General features: G+C 43.0%; 1 protein-coding gene across 2 annotated transcripts in view; it reads right to left on the minus strand.

Moving 5' to 3' along the window:
- Positions 1-13,047, minus strand: part of LOC121552925 (transcription factor HIVEP2-like) — a 93,538-nt gene extending 80,491 nt beyond the window's left edge. The window contains exons 1-2 of one of the 2 annotated variants that reach the window (XM_045211296.1): positions 12,773-13,047; positions 553-627 (exon numbers count right to left, since the gene is read on the minus strand). The gene's annotated coding sequence lies outside the window, so the exon portion shown is untranslated. Of the gene's footprint in view, positions 1-552; positions 628-1,088; positions 1,241-12,772 lie in introns of those variants that run through there. The other variant, XM_045211297.1, reaches the window with a different exon arrangement.
- Between the last annotated feature and the right edge of the window lie 1,613 nt (positions 13,048-14,660).

Raw genomic sequence — 14,660 nt, forward strand, 5'->3', positions numbered from 1 at the left:
TGGGTATTATGCAAAAAAAGAGAAATGGCTTCATTGGATCTGTTAATAATCTCTCTTTTAGACAGAAATTCACACGTTAGCTAGCTGCCCCTTCCGGCTCTCCAAGCATGATGTAGCTACAGTACTGTGTAAAGAATGAGAGATAGAAATGGCTGAACAGCGTTGTACTGTATAGAGTAAACACAGTACATTCAAATAGTCTAGTACTGTAGAGATACAGTATAGATACAGTACAGTACAGTAGAGATACAGTAGAGATACAGTATAGATACAGTTGAGTACAGTAGAGATACAGTAGAGTAGAGTAGAGTACAGTATAGATACAGTAGAGTACAGTAGAGTGCAATATAGATACAGTAGAGTAGAGTACAGTATAGATATAGTAGAGTATAGATACAGTAGAATACAGTAGAGTACAGTATAGATACAGTAGAATACAGTAGAGTACAGTATAGATATAGTAGAGTATAGATACAGTAGAATACAGTAGAGTACAGTATAGATATAGTACAGTACAGTAGAGATACAGTAGAGTACAGTACGGGAACGTACCTCTGGGATTTGACAGACTTCTTCTCCCTGGCAGTCCTGGCAAGCCTATCCAGGCACCCACCCTCTTCACATGCCCTGTGATCGGGAGATAGAGATACGGAGCTGTCAGGAACATACAGACTAGTGGCTAAACGTGCATGATCATGCACAAAGACAACACTGTGAAAGTGTTAAATAAAATGACAACTAAAAGGTATTGGTTGGCATGTATATTCTGCACAAAGTGAACAGTGAACTTGCTCTCCACACTGTTCCTCTGTGTCTGTAAGACTGCCACGCTCCTCTTTCTCCTTTGGGTGGCGCGGTGGAGCCTCTACCACCATGCGTGAGAGACCCTCGCTGTCCTCTGATGTCACCTCACCCCCTACACTGACCAGGCAGGTGACACGAGCAGCAGCGAGACACTCTGACAAGAGCTCTCTCGCTCTCTGTATCACCCACTCCCTATATCTCTCTTTATCTCGCTCCCTTCATCTCTGTCTCTCCCGACATTATTCAGCAGTATTCCAGAGCCAAGCCCCCACCCAGCAGCCCACCTGACACGGTGTCCTCTGCATCCCTCCAGCGATGGGGAGTCTTGGGGGAGAGGGGTGGGGGGTAGAAATCACAGCCTCACCGTCCGAGTCTCACAAGACTCTTCAAGCGCCGCTCACACGGCTCTAAGAGGAGCTTATTCCCTTCTACTGTCTGCAGCCCTCCCTCTTTCTCTAGCCCGCCTGCGCTCCTCTCTCTCTCTCTCTCTCTCTCTCTCTCTCTCTCTGCTTCTAGCACTGCTCGCTGCTCAGAGGCTGGAGCAGAGCGGGACAAAAAGCGATCATATTTCTTCAGCATAAACAGCTGTGGTCTGATTGGCTGGATGGGAGCGGAGGAGGCATCAATCGAGCCAGCGACACTCCAGCAGTGGCTGCTGGCAGAGTGCGGACATAAAAGTAGGTCTCAGCTGGTTCTACCGGTACAGAAAGCGAAAGAAAAGAAAGAAAGAGAGGTAGAGGGAGAAAGAGACTTCCTCTTTCTGAGCGCAGGAAGGAGGGAGGCCACAAGTGTTTCCTGTTGTGCAGCCAAGGCGAGCAACTAGCGAGGACGTCACACAGCGTTCACACTCCTCCAGGGCATCGGCACAGCCGGCCGAGGAAATACACTCCTTTCAGACACCCAGAAAAGGAGGAGGAGCAGGAGAAGGATCAGGACGAGAACAACACAAAGACTACTCCGTGTGTTTACTCTCAGTCACAAATCAAATCATATTTTATTGGTCGCATACACATATTTAGCAGATGTTATTGCGGGTGAAGCGAAATGCTTGTGTTCCTAGCTCCAACAGTGCAGTAATTTCTAACAATTCACAACAACACACACAGATCTAAAAGTAAAATAATGGAATTAAGAAATATATAAATATTAGGACGAGCAATGTCGGAGTCCGGAGTATAAATATATATATACATTATGGACATTATGTGGATAGAATATTTAGTATATCTGTACAATACGTAGGATATATACAGCAATAGTTGAATAGGATAGCATTGACTAGAATACAGTATATACATATGAAATGAGTAAAACAGTATACAAACATTATTAAAGTGACCAGTGTTCCACGTCTATGTACATAGGGCAGCAGCCTCTAAGGTCTAGGGTTGAGTAACTGGGTGTAGCCGGCTAGTGACATTGACTAAGTTCAGGGCAGGGTACTGGGTGGAGGCCGGCTAGTGATGGCTATTTAACAGTCTGATGGCCTTGAGATAGAAGCTGTCCCAGCTTTGATGAACCTGTACTGACCTCGCCTTCTGGATGTGCCTCCTCTGCTGCCCCTCTGTTTCCTACGTGCCCATGTCCTGCTCCATTGACAGGGGTTCACATTTAGACACATACAGTGGGGAAAAAAAGTATTTAGTCAGCCACCAATTGTGCAAGTTCTCCCACTTAAAAAGATGAGAGAGGCCTGTAATTTTCATCATAGGTACAAGTCAACTAGGATAGACAAAATGAGGAAAAAAATTCCAGAAAATCACATTGTAGGATTTTTAATGAATTGATTTGCAAATTATGGTGGAAAATAAGTATTTGGTCAATAACAAAAGTTTCTCAATACTTTGTTATATACCCTTTGTTGGCAATGACACAGGTCAAACGTTTTCTGTAAGTCTTCACAAGGTTGTCACACACTGTTGCTGGTATTTTGGCCCATTCCTCCATGCAGATCTCCTCTAGAGCAGTGATGTTTTGGGGCTGTCGCTGGGCAACACAGACTTTCAACTCCCTCCAAGATTTTCTATGGGGTTGAGATCTGGAGACTGGCTAGGCCACTCCAGGACATTGAAATGCTTTGTACGAAGCCACTCCTTCGTTGCCCGGGCGGTGTGTTTGGGATCATTGTCATGCTGAAAGACCCAGCCACGTTTCATCTTCAATGCCCTTGCTGACGGAAGGAGGTTTTCACTCAAAATCTCACGAAACATGGCCCCATTCATTCTTTCCTTTACACGGATCAGTCGTCCTGGTCCCTTTGCAGAAAAACAGCCCCAAAGCATGATGTTTCCACCCCCATGCTTCACAGTAGGTATGGTGTTCTTTGGATGCAACTCAGCATTCTTTGTCCTCCAAACACGACGAGTTGAGTTTTTACCAAAAAGTTCTATTTTGGTTTCATATGACATTCTCCCAATCCTCTTCTGGATCATCCAAATGCACTCTAGCAAACTTCAGACGGGCCTGGACATGTACTGGCTTAAGCAGGGGGACACGTCTTGCACTGCAGGATTTGAGTCCCTGGCGGCGTAGTGTGTTACTGATGGTAGGCTTTGTTACTTTGGTCCCAGCTCTCTGCAGGTCATTCACTAGGTCCCCCCGTGTGGTTCTGGGATTTTTGCTCACCGTTCTTGTGATCATTTTGACCCCACGGGGTGAGATCTTGCGTGGAGCCCCAGATTGAGGGAGATTATCAGTGGTCTTGTATGTCTTCCATTTGCTAATAATTGCTCCCACAGTTGATTTCTTCAAACCAAGCTGCTTACCTATTGCAGATTCAGTCTTCCCAGCCTGGTGCAGGTCTACCATTTTGTTTCTGGTGTCCTTTGACAGCTCTTTGGTCTTCGCCATAGTGGAGTTTGGAGTGTGACTGTTTGAGGTTGTGAACAGGTGTCTTTTATACTGATAACAAGTTCAAACAGGTGCCATTAATACAGGTAACAAGTGGAGGACAGAGGAGCCTCTTAAAGAAGAAGTTACAGGTCTGTGAGAGCCAGAAATCTTGCTTGTTTGTAGGTGACCAAATACTTATTTTCCACCATAATTTGCAAATAAATTCATTAAAAATCCTACAATGTGATTTTCTGGATTTTTTTTCCTCAATTTGTCTGTCATAGTTGACGTGTACCTATGATGAAAATTACAGGCCTCTCTCATCTTTTTAAGTGGGAGAACTTGCACAATTGGTGGCTGACTAAATACTTTTTTTCCCCACTGTAGCCCTGTGTGTGGGTACATGTGCATATGTGTCACAGTGATCCATTATGTGGGTGTGTGTTGATGTGTGCCTCTCCCAGGTCCCTGACAGCATCTGAGTGTCATTACTCAGCTGTGAATATCCCCATCCGGCCACCCTACGCCTGTCTGCACTGATACCCAGCTAGGGGCCAATTACACTGTAAATCACTAGTGATGGGGGGGGGATAAAACGACACAGTTACATATCTGGATATTATTTTTGACGATATACAGTGCATTCGGAAAGTAGTCAGACCCCTTGACTTTTTCCACATTTTGTTACATTAAAGCCTTATTCTAAAATTGATTAAATTGTTTGTTTTTTCATCATCAATCTACACACAATCTACATAATGACAAAGCAAAAAAAGGTTTTTAGAAATTTGTGCAAATTTATTTTTTTAACAAACCGGAAATATCACATTTACATAAGTATTCAGACCCTTTACTAAGTACTTTGTTGAAGCCCCTTTGGCAGTGATTACAGCCTTGAGTCTTCTTGGGTATGATGCTACAATCTTGGCACACCTACAGTACCAGTCAAAAGTTTGGACAGACCTACTCATTTTTATTTTTACTATTTTCTACATTGTAGAATAATAGTGAAGACATCAAAACTCTGAAATAACACATATGGAATCGTGTAGTAACAGTCTATGACTAGGGTGGCTGGAGTCTTTGACAATTTTGAGGGCCTTCCTCTGACACCGCCTGGTATAGAGGTCCTGGATGGCAGGAAGCTTTGCCCCAGTGATGTACTGGGCCGTACGCACTACCCTCTGTAGTGCCTTGCGGTCGGAGGCCAAGCAGTTGCCATACCAGGCGGTGATGCAACCAGTCAGGATGCTCTCGATGGTGCAGCTGTATAATTTTTTGAGGATCTGAGGACCCATGCCAAATCTTTTTAGTCTCCTGAGGGGGAATAGGCTTTGTCGTGCCCTCTTCACGACTGTCTTGGTGTGTTTGGACCATGATAGTTCGTTGGTGATGTGGACACCAAAGAACTTGAAGCTCTCAACCTGTTCCACTACAGCCCCGTCTGTCACTTGAACACTGTGAAGCATTTATTTGGGCTGCAATTTCTGAGGCTGGTAACTCTAATGAACTTATCCTCTGCAGCAGAGGTAACTCTGGGTCTTTCTTTCCTGTGGTGGTCCTCATGAGAGCCAGTTTCATCATAGCGCTTGATCGTTTTTTCGACTGCACTTGAAGAAAAGTTCAAAGTTCTTGACATTATCCGGATTGACTGACCTTCGTGTCTTAAAGTAATGATGGACTGTCGTTTCTCTTTGCTTATTTGAGCTGTTCTTGCCATAATATGGACTTTTATCAAATAGGGCTATCTTCTGTATACCACCCCTACCTTGTCACAACACAACTGATTGGCTCAAACGCATTTAGTTTAACTTTTAACAAGGCACACCTGTTAATTGAAATGCATTCCAGGTGACTACCTCATGAACCTGTTTGAGAGAATGTCAAGAGTGTGCAAAGCTGTCATCAATGCAAAGGGTGGCTACTTTGTAGAATCTCAAATACAAAATATATTTTGAATTGAATAACACTTTTTTGGTTACTACATGATTCCATGTGTGTTATTTCATTGTTTTGATGTCTTCACTATTATTCTATAATGTAGAAAATAGTACAAATAAAGAAAAACCCTGGAATGAGTAGGTGTGTCTAACCTTTTGACTGGTACTGTATATTTGGGGAGCTTCTCCCATTCTTCTCTGCAGATCCTCTCAAGCTCTGTCAGGTTGGATGGGGAGCGTCGCTGTACAGCTATTTTTAGGTCTCTCCAGAGATGTTTGATCAGGTTCAAGTCCGGGCTCTGGCTGGGCCACTCAAGGACATTCAGAGACTTGTCCTGAAGCCACTCCTGCATTGTCTTGGCTGTGTGCTTAGGGTCATTGTCCTGTTGGAAGGTGAACCTTCGCCCCAGTCTGAGGTCCTGAGCGCTCTGGAGCAGGTTTTCATCAAGGATCTCTCTGTACTTTGCTCCGTTCATCTTTGCATCGATCCTGACTAGTCTCCCAGTCCCTGCCTCTGAAAAACATCCCCACAGCATTATGCTGCCACCACCATGCTTCACAGCAGGGATGGTGCCAAGTTTCCTCCAGACGTGACGCTTGGCATTCAGGTCAAAGAGTTCAATCTTGGTTTCATCAGACCAAAGAATCTTGTTTCTCATGGTCTGAGAGTCTTTAGGTGCCTTTTGGCATACTCCAAGTGGGCTGTCATGTGCCTTTTACTGAGGAGTGGCTTCCGTCTGGCCACTCTACCATAAATAAATAAAATAAATAATATGCCATTTAGCAGACGCTTTTATCCAAAGCGACTTACAGTCGTGCGTGCATACATTTTTGTGTATGGGTGGTCCCGGGGATCGAACCCACTACCTTGGCGTTACAAGCGCCGTGCTCTACCAGCTGAGCTACAGAGGACCACATAAAGGCCTGATTGGTGGAGTGCTGCAAAGATGGTTGTCCTTCTGGAAGGTTCTCCCATCTCCACAGAGGAACTCTGGAGCTCTGTCAAAGTGACCATCGGGTTCTTGGTCACCTCCCTGACCAAGGCCCTTCTCCCCCGATTGCTCAGTTTGGCCGGGAGGCCAGCTCTAAGAAGAGTCTTGGTGGTTCCAAACTACTTCCATTTAAGAATGATGGAGGCCACTGTGTTCTTGGGGACCTTCAATGCTGCAGACATTTTTGAGTACCCTTTCCCTGATCTGTGTCTCGACACAATCCTGTCTCGGAGCTGTACAGACAATTCCTTTGACCTCATGGCTTGGTTTTTGCTCTGACACGCACTGCCAACTGTGGGACAGGTGTGTGCTTTTCCAAATCATGTCCAATCAATTGAATTTACCACAGGTGGACTCCAATCAAGTTGTAGAAACATCTCAAGGATGATCAATGGAAACAGGATGCACCTGATCACAATTCTGAGTCTCATAGCAAAGGGGCTGAATACTTATGTAAATAAGGTATTTCCGTTTTTTTTTTTAATACATTTGCAGAAATTTCAAAAAATCTGTTTGCGCTTTGTCATTATGGGGTATTGTGTGTAGATTGATGAGGAAAAACATTAATTTAGTCAATTTTAGAATAAGGCTGTAACGTAACAAAATGTGGAAAAAATAAAGGGGTCTGAATACTTTCCAAAGGCACCAAAACTCCAGTATTTTTCCTTCATAGCTTGTTCTACATCTTCTTTTTAAATAAGGAACCAATTTGTTTTCAGCACTTTTTCCATGACTGATCAAAACTTGGCTCTCTCTTGTCCCTCTGCAGCAGACATGGTGAGCAATATGTTTGGAACATTGAATCTCAATAAAATCACAGTATCGAATCGCAATACATATCGTATCGGCACTGAAGTATCGTGAGGTCCCTGTCAATTCCCAGCGCTATAAATCACTACTTTAATCAGAGAAAACGCTGTCATTTAAAGAAAGCAAATACGACAAGAATCTACAATTAGATGTGTGCAGGGCTTTCCCTTTTTCGTTTAAGGAAAGTTTCTCACAAGACACAAGAGGAAGAATAAAACTAGTAGGCATATTTTTTTAGTAATTGTCTCTCTCTTTTAAAGGTCTTCTCTCGTCCATTAGCCTTGAACAGCCACGGAGCAAAGGTACAGCTGTTATCTAGCCTTATAATGTTGCTATTTCCCTCCACCACTAATATCAAGCCACCTGACGGTCATTTTCTCCAGATGCCCGGCCCGGCAGCCCCTACGCAAACATGGCCCATATGACACTAGAGGAAGGCAACAGAAGGCACATTCTGTTAGCCCAGCGCTAGCTCAACAAAGCATCCTTGTAGAGTGACAGAGTCGCCTTGGTTACCAGTGTCGTTTCCTCCTCCTTCCACTGCTGCTCCAGGGAGCTGTAGTCAGCACCACATACTACCCCCTCCTTCCTCCTCCCTCCTCTCCCCTGCCTCCTGGCTCCGCAGGTGCACATGTACAGCTAATAGAGGAAACCACAGAGCAGGTTGAGTGTTTAGCAGGGTGAGCCACTGAACCCCGTCGGCCCATTAAGTGTGTGCGGTGCAGGGAGCACGGTGCCGGTGACACGGCCACAGCTCAGGTTGAATAATTCAAAGGGCCAGTCACAGGTGGCCCTATTACCTTATCACATACACACTGCTGGGGATTACATAGACACACACACACACACGCCTTACATAGAGATACTGTAGTGTAGAGGGGGAACCTGAACACAGTCACCTGTTTCAGTGCTGTTGTTGTTATTGTGATCACATGATTGTGAAGATATCAAGCCAAAGTCAGGCTCCTGTGTGTGCAACGGTGCTATTTTCAGTTACAGACATTTCCATGGCATCAGATGTAGGATGCAGGTGTCTGCGTGTTATGATTGTTGATTGTTATGTGAACACATTTCTAGCAAGCCACACCACAGACCTACACACCGATTGGAATTGACCCTGGATAAACAGTCTAAAAATGTACACATCGTACAACCATACAGTCGCAATGACCCATCTCTAACCATTTGACCCATCTGACTATCTCATACATTTGAAGACGTTGTTTGGATCCACAATGAAAAACTGTGAGATCAAAGGGACCGACTAGTCTGAAGGTCATTCAGGTGCTTGACCCTTTGAGTCATCATGACTCATTGGTACAACTTGAAATAATTATTATAGTAATCAGAACACCATCTCTTCCTCACACACATATAAACACACACACACACACACAAACACTAACAAACAGTTCTATAATATAACTCACATAATCCTACTTGAGATATTGTTGCTCTTTAATTATTTGTATTGTTCTATTTTCTTCTTTTTTCTTTTCTTCTTTTATTTCTTTTATATATTTTTTAATTTTTTTAAACTTCAGTTTATTTTAGTAAATACTTTCTTAACACTTATATTTCTTAAAACCGCATTTTTGGTTAAGGGCTCGTAAGTAAGCATTTCATTGTAAGGTCTACACCTTTTGTATTCGGCGCATGTGACAAATACGATTTGATTTGATTTGATTATGTGGGAATCCCCATGTAGATCGGGATGGGGGACAACAAACAGAGGTTAGAGCGTTAGACAGAAAGATTACTCAGAGGATTTAGAGGAGGCCAGACACCGCTCAAGTGTGAGTCACTGTCATCTTCCCATCACTGAAGGGTGACATGGAGGCCAAGATACTTAGGATGCTCAGTAATAACCTAGCACCCCAGTCTCCTGAGCTATACACTACAGGTAATACATGCAGAACCACTAGTAAAAGTAAGGTATAGATATCATGGTCTTCCATTCCCTCTCTGGAATATCAAGTCATTAAATGTGTTGCATGGATTGTTCTTTGAGACTAAGACATGAGAGTGAATCTTCCACAATGACAAAGGTGCAAAGTGGACCTCCTCTTTCCAGGCTGTGTGTGTTCTGTGTTCTGTGTGTATTCAGGGCCGTAGCTCAAAGGCAGAGAGGGATAGTAGCCAACTATTTATTTACCCCACCACAGAAGGTGTGACGGTATCATTAACCTGCTAGTGCCAAATGATCCACAGTGTCTCTGCACAGTACAGGAAAGCCTCGTATGGGTATATTGTGACTGGTGAATCTACAGTAGGCCAGTTCCCTAACCAGAGGCACAATACAGAAAACGTCCATAGACAAAGAGATGGGTAGAGTTCTTCATCCACTGCTAAGTGACTATTGTAAAATTGTGCAATATCATACAGCTTACGTTCTGTATTCCAGGCTCACAACCTCACCATCCTCCTCTCACAATCAGGTTGCTGGTACAGCGGAAGACACACTACAATGTGTGTGCAGTATGAAAAAAGATATCCCATTCCTCTCCTACAAGGCTGCTGTGGGACAGATGGTACAGTATGTAGGTTGGTCTTTTAGAATTAATTCCCAGTGCTTGATGGATATCCACAGTGTCACTCTACTGCTCCCTGCCTTTGGCTGAGGGTGGCTAACCTGAATTATATCCGTTCAGAGTCATATCATGCTCAACAAAGGTGAATTACAATGATGTTATAGCTGTATCTTCATTTAAGCAATGTAGAATATCTACATTAAGGTATTGTAGGAGAAACAGATTAAAATCTACCACCGGGTGGTATAGGCTTCAATTGTGGTACCATGTTAATAGGCTGTTACCATGGAGGCAAATGCTTTGAGCACATCCATTGAAATGATTGTCTCATGGGAGAACCTGTTGCATTTTGATGGATAGTTTTGCTGTGATGATGAAAAAAAACGATCAGTCATTCACCGGTCACTGTCATGATGACGGACTGAAATATGTAGTGACAATATGTACAGTTTGAGGACCTGCCAGGTAAATGGGTTCAATTGGTTCAAGCATAACAACAGCGAGGAGGGATGTTAAACATAAAAATGTATAGTACCAGTCAAAGGTTTGGACACACCTATTCATTCAAGGGTTTCTCTATATTTTTACTATTTTCTACATTGTAGAATAAAAGTGACACATCAAAACTATGAAATAACGCATATGGAATCATGTAGTAACCAAAAAAGTGTTAAACAAATCAAAATATATGTTATATTTGAGATTCTTCAAAGTAGCCACCCTTTGCCTTGATGACAGCTTTGCACACTCTTGGCATTCTCTCAACCAGCTTCACCTGGAATGCTTTTCCAACAGTCTTGAAGGAGTTCCCACATATGCTGAGCACTTGTTGGCTGCTTTTCCTTCACTCTGCAGTCCAACTCATCCCAAACCATCTCAATTGGATTGAGGTCGGGTGATTGTGGAGGCCAGGTCATCTGATGCAGCACTCCATCACTCTCCTTCTTGGTCAAATAGCCCTTACACAGCCTGGAGGTGTGTTGGGTCATTGTTCTGTGAAAAACAAATGATAGTCCCACTAAGCCCAAACCAGATGGGATGGCGTATCGCTGCAGAATGCTGTGGTAGCCATGCTGGTTAAGTGTGCCTTGAATTCTAAATAAATCACAGACAGTGTCACCAGCAAAGCACCCCCACACCATAACAACTCCTCCTCCATGCTTTACAGTGGGAAATACACATGCGGAGATCATCCGTTCACCCGCATTGCGTCTCCCAAAGCCACGGTGGTTGGAACCAAAAATGTCCACTGGTCTAATGTCCATTGGTCGTGTTTCTCTTCTTCTTATTGGTGTCCTTTAGTAGTCGTTTCTTTGCAGCAATTCGACCATGAAGGCCTGATTCACACAGTCCCCTCTGAACAGTTGATGTTGAGATGTGTCTGTGACTTGAACTCTGTGAAGCATTTATTTGGGCTGCAATTTCTGAGGCTGGTAACTCTGCAGCAGAGGTAACTCTGGCTCTTCCATTCCTGTGGTGGTCCTCATGAGAGCCAGTTTCATCATAGCGCTTGATGGTTTTTGCGACTGTACTTGAAGAAACTTTCAAAGTTCTTGAAATGTTCCATATTGACTGACCTTCATATCTTAAAGTAATGATGGACTATCGTTTTTCTTTGCTTATTTGAGCTGTTCTTGCCGTAATATGGACTTGGACGTTTACCAAATAGGGCTATCTTCTGTATACCTTGTAACAACACAACTAATTGGCTCAAACGCATTAGAAGGAAAGAAATTCCACAAATTAACTTTTAAGAAGGCACACCTGTTAATTGAAATGCATTCCAGGTGAATACCTCATGAAGCTGGTTGAGAGAATGCCAAGAGTGTGCAAAGCTGTCATCAAAGCAAAGGATGGCTATTTGAAGAATATAAAATATAAAATATATTTTGATTGAACACTTTTTTGGTTACTACATGATTCCATATGTGTTATTTCATAGTTGTGATGTCTTCACTATTATTCTACAATATAAAAAATAGTAAAAATAAAGAAAAACCCTTGAATGAGTAGGTGTGTCCAAACCTTTGACTGGTACTGTATAATCTTATAGACTGATACTGTATGCACATAAAAAGCCTTTGAAATATTTGCTTTCTATGAGGAAAATAAGATGTTAGAAATGCATGTTGAGCAAATGGTTGGGAGGAAATAACATTTAGGCTACGGAACAAAATAAACAAGCAAATGAGAAAATTATAACTTTTAACATCACTAGCTCTGTGCATTGGCTAAAGTTGGGTAATATGACACATAATCAACCCATGCGTAGTTCATGCGTAATATATGTGTAATTAATACGCCCCAAGTCTTACTTATGAAACATAATTAAAATCTCTTTTTTTTTCATGTTAATATTGTATTTTCGCCAGATAGAGGGAGACGATCAGCGGCCGAGAACCCCCTTGATGGGCCCCGATCTTGACGGCGAACACGTCATGGAACATTCCCGGAACGGGCCAGCGTACCACCCACCATCCCTCTCACAGACACACACATTCAAGCACACAGAAACATACGACGTACATATAATTACAGACAACAACAGTCAACACGGATATAACACTATATACAGATAGGTGACAATGACAGAGAGATGTACATGGCCTTGACTGTTCTGCAGAGAGAGAGAAACACGATCTTCCTGCCATGAATCCAGCTTCATAGCTAGGTTTACAAGCCGTTTGCACTGGCCCTGCAAATTCCTTAAGATATTACGCAACATTCCTAATCTGCATGCAAGCACTGGGTATTCCCCACATAGCTATCATAATAAACGGAACAAAACACGATAGATTTTTCGTTACAAAACAACAAAATTGTACACTGGAAGTCAACTGACAGCTTCTATTTAGTCACTTACCGTGTCACACTTAAGGTGCCGTGCAAAAACTCACGTCCAGTAAAATCCCAGAGAAATTACAACCTATGACAACTCTCTTGACACTTCGCTAATTGTCGGATAAAACCGTCCAAGACTCCGAGTGAAAAATTAAACAGGATTTAGCACAAAAAAAAGATCGACTTCTGTATGACTATTCTAAAGCCTTATGCTGCTACTAAATGAAGACAAGTTGTGAGTAAAACATCCTCTTCGACACGATTTTTCAGTTTGTGAGGAAGACGCCGAAGCTATTATTCCTGGCACCACTTCCCAGAATAGAACATCTGAGAGAGGGAGAGGGGGGAGAGCGAGAGACAGAGGTAGAGAGCGAGGAAGTATGTGACAGTGTTTGGTGCGTGACGTCATCGGATCCCCCAGCTCGGCCCAGAGAGAGAGGCAGAAGCCATGGAGCGAAGCCGTGTAGGAGGGAGAGGGACAGGGAGAATCCGGCCCCGTTCCCCTCTCAACGGAGCTCTGTACAAAGGGAACTCCCTCAGCGGCGCGTCCGGGGATGTGACACGCAAACAGACAGCGTACATTTCATGCCAGGCCCAATTTGATGTATTTGCACTCATTTATTCTAGCCTCTATAAAATACCATGGTGCAATTACTGTGTGCCACAGTGAATGTAATTCAATAATGGTGTAAACACTGTTGCCACAGTGAATGTAATTCAATAATGGTGTAAACACTCTTTATTCTCAGGGTACAATAGGCAACCCGTTTCTGCCTCTTCATCTATTCCAGTGAAAATTATTCTCTACATGAGATTACATGCTGTTCTTTGAGCTGTATACTTCAGCAATTCCCTAAATAATTACAAAATGAGTTAGGCTACTAAAATGACAATTGCATTCATTATCAACAGTCTACAGCAGTCCATTGGTAGTTCAGAAGCAAAAAACAAAGTGAAGGGAATTGAAAAGGCCTATGGGTGCTAATGGTTTCATCTGTATGAGACTACGGTCACCATGCATTATCAAAATAGAATAACACCTGATGCTACTTATGTAGGCTATGTTAGACTGCATGTGCATCAATAGAACAACAATAGGGTAACCCTAAATTATCTGGAGCTTAAACCCAATACAATCACATGGTAGTTACAAAGGTACAGTGGGGGAAAAAAGTATTTAGTCAGCCACCAATTGTGCAAGTTCTCCCACTTAAAAAGATGAGAGAGGCCTGTAATTTTCATCATAGGTACACGTCAACTATGACAGACAAATTGAGAAGAAAAAAAATCCAGAAAATCACATTGTAGGATTTTTAATGAATTTATTTGCAAATTATGGTGGAAAATAAGTATTTGGTCACCTACAAACAAGCAAGATTTCTGGCTCTCACAGACCTGTAACTTCTTCTTTAAGAGGCTCCTCTGTCCTCCACTCGTTACCTGTATTAATGGCACCTGTTTGAACTTGTTATCAGTATAAAAGACACCTGTCCACAACCTCAAACAGTCACACTCCAAACTCCACTATGGCCAAGTGGGGACCTAGTGAATGACCTGCAGAGAGCTGGGACCAAAGTAACAAAGCCTACCATCAGTAACACACTACGCCGCCAGGGACTCAAATCCTGCAGTGCCAGACGTGTCCCCCTGCTTAAGCCAGTACATGTCCAGGCCCGTCTAAAGTTTGCTAGAGTGCATTTGGATGATCCAGAAGAGGATTGGGAGAATGTCATATGGTCAGATGAAACCAAAATATAACTTTTTGGTAAAAACTCAACTCGTCGTGTTTGGAGGACAAAGAATGCTGAGTTGCATCCAAAGAACACCATACCTACTGTGAAGCATGGGGGTGGAAACATCATGCTTTGGGACTGTTTTTCTGCAAAGGGACCAGGACGACGTGAATCTAG

Source organism: Coregonus clupeaformis, chromosome 36 (assembly GCF_020615455.1).
Source record: "Coregonus clupeaformis isolate EN_2021a chromosome 36, ASM2061545v1, whole genome shotgun sequence".
Lineage (NCBI taxonomy): Eukaryota > Metazoa > Chordata > Actinopteri > Salmoniformes > Salmonidae > Coregonus > Coregonus clupeaformis.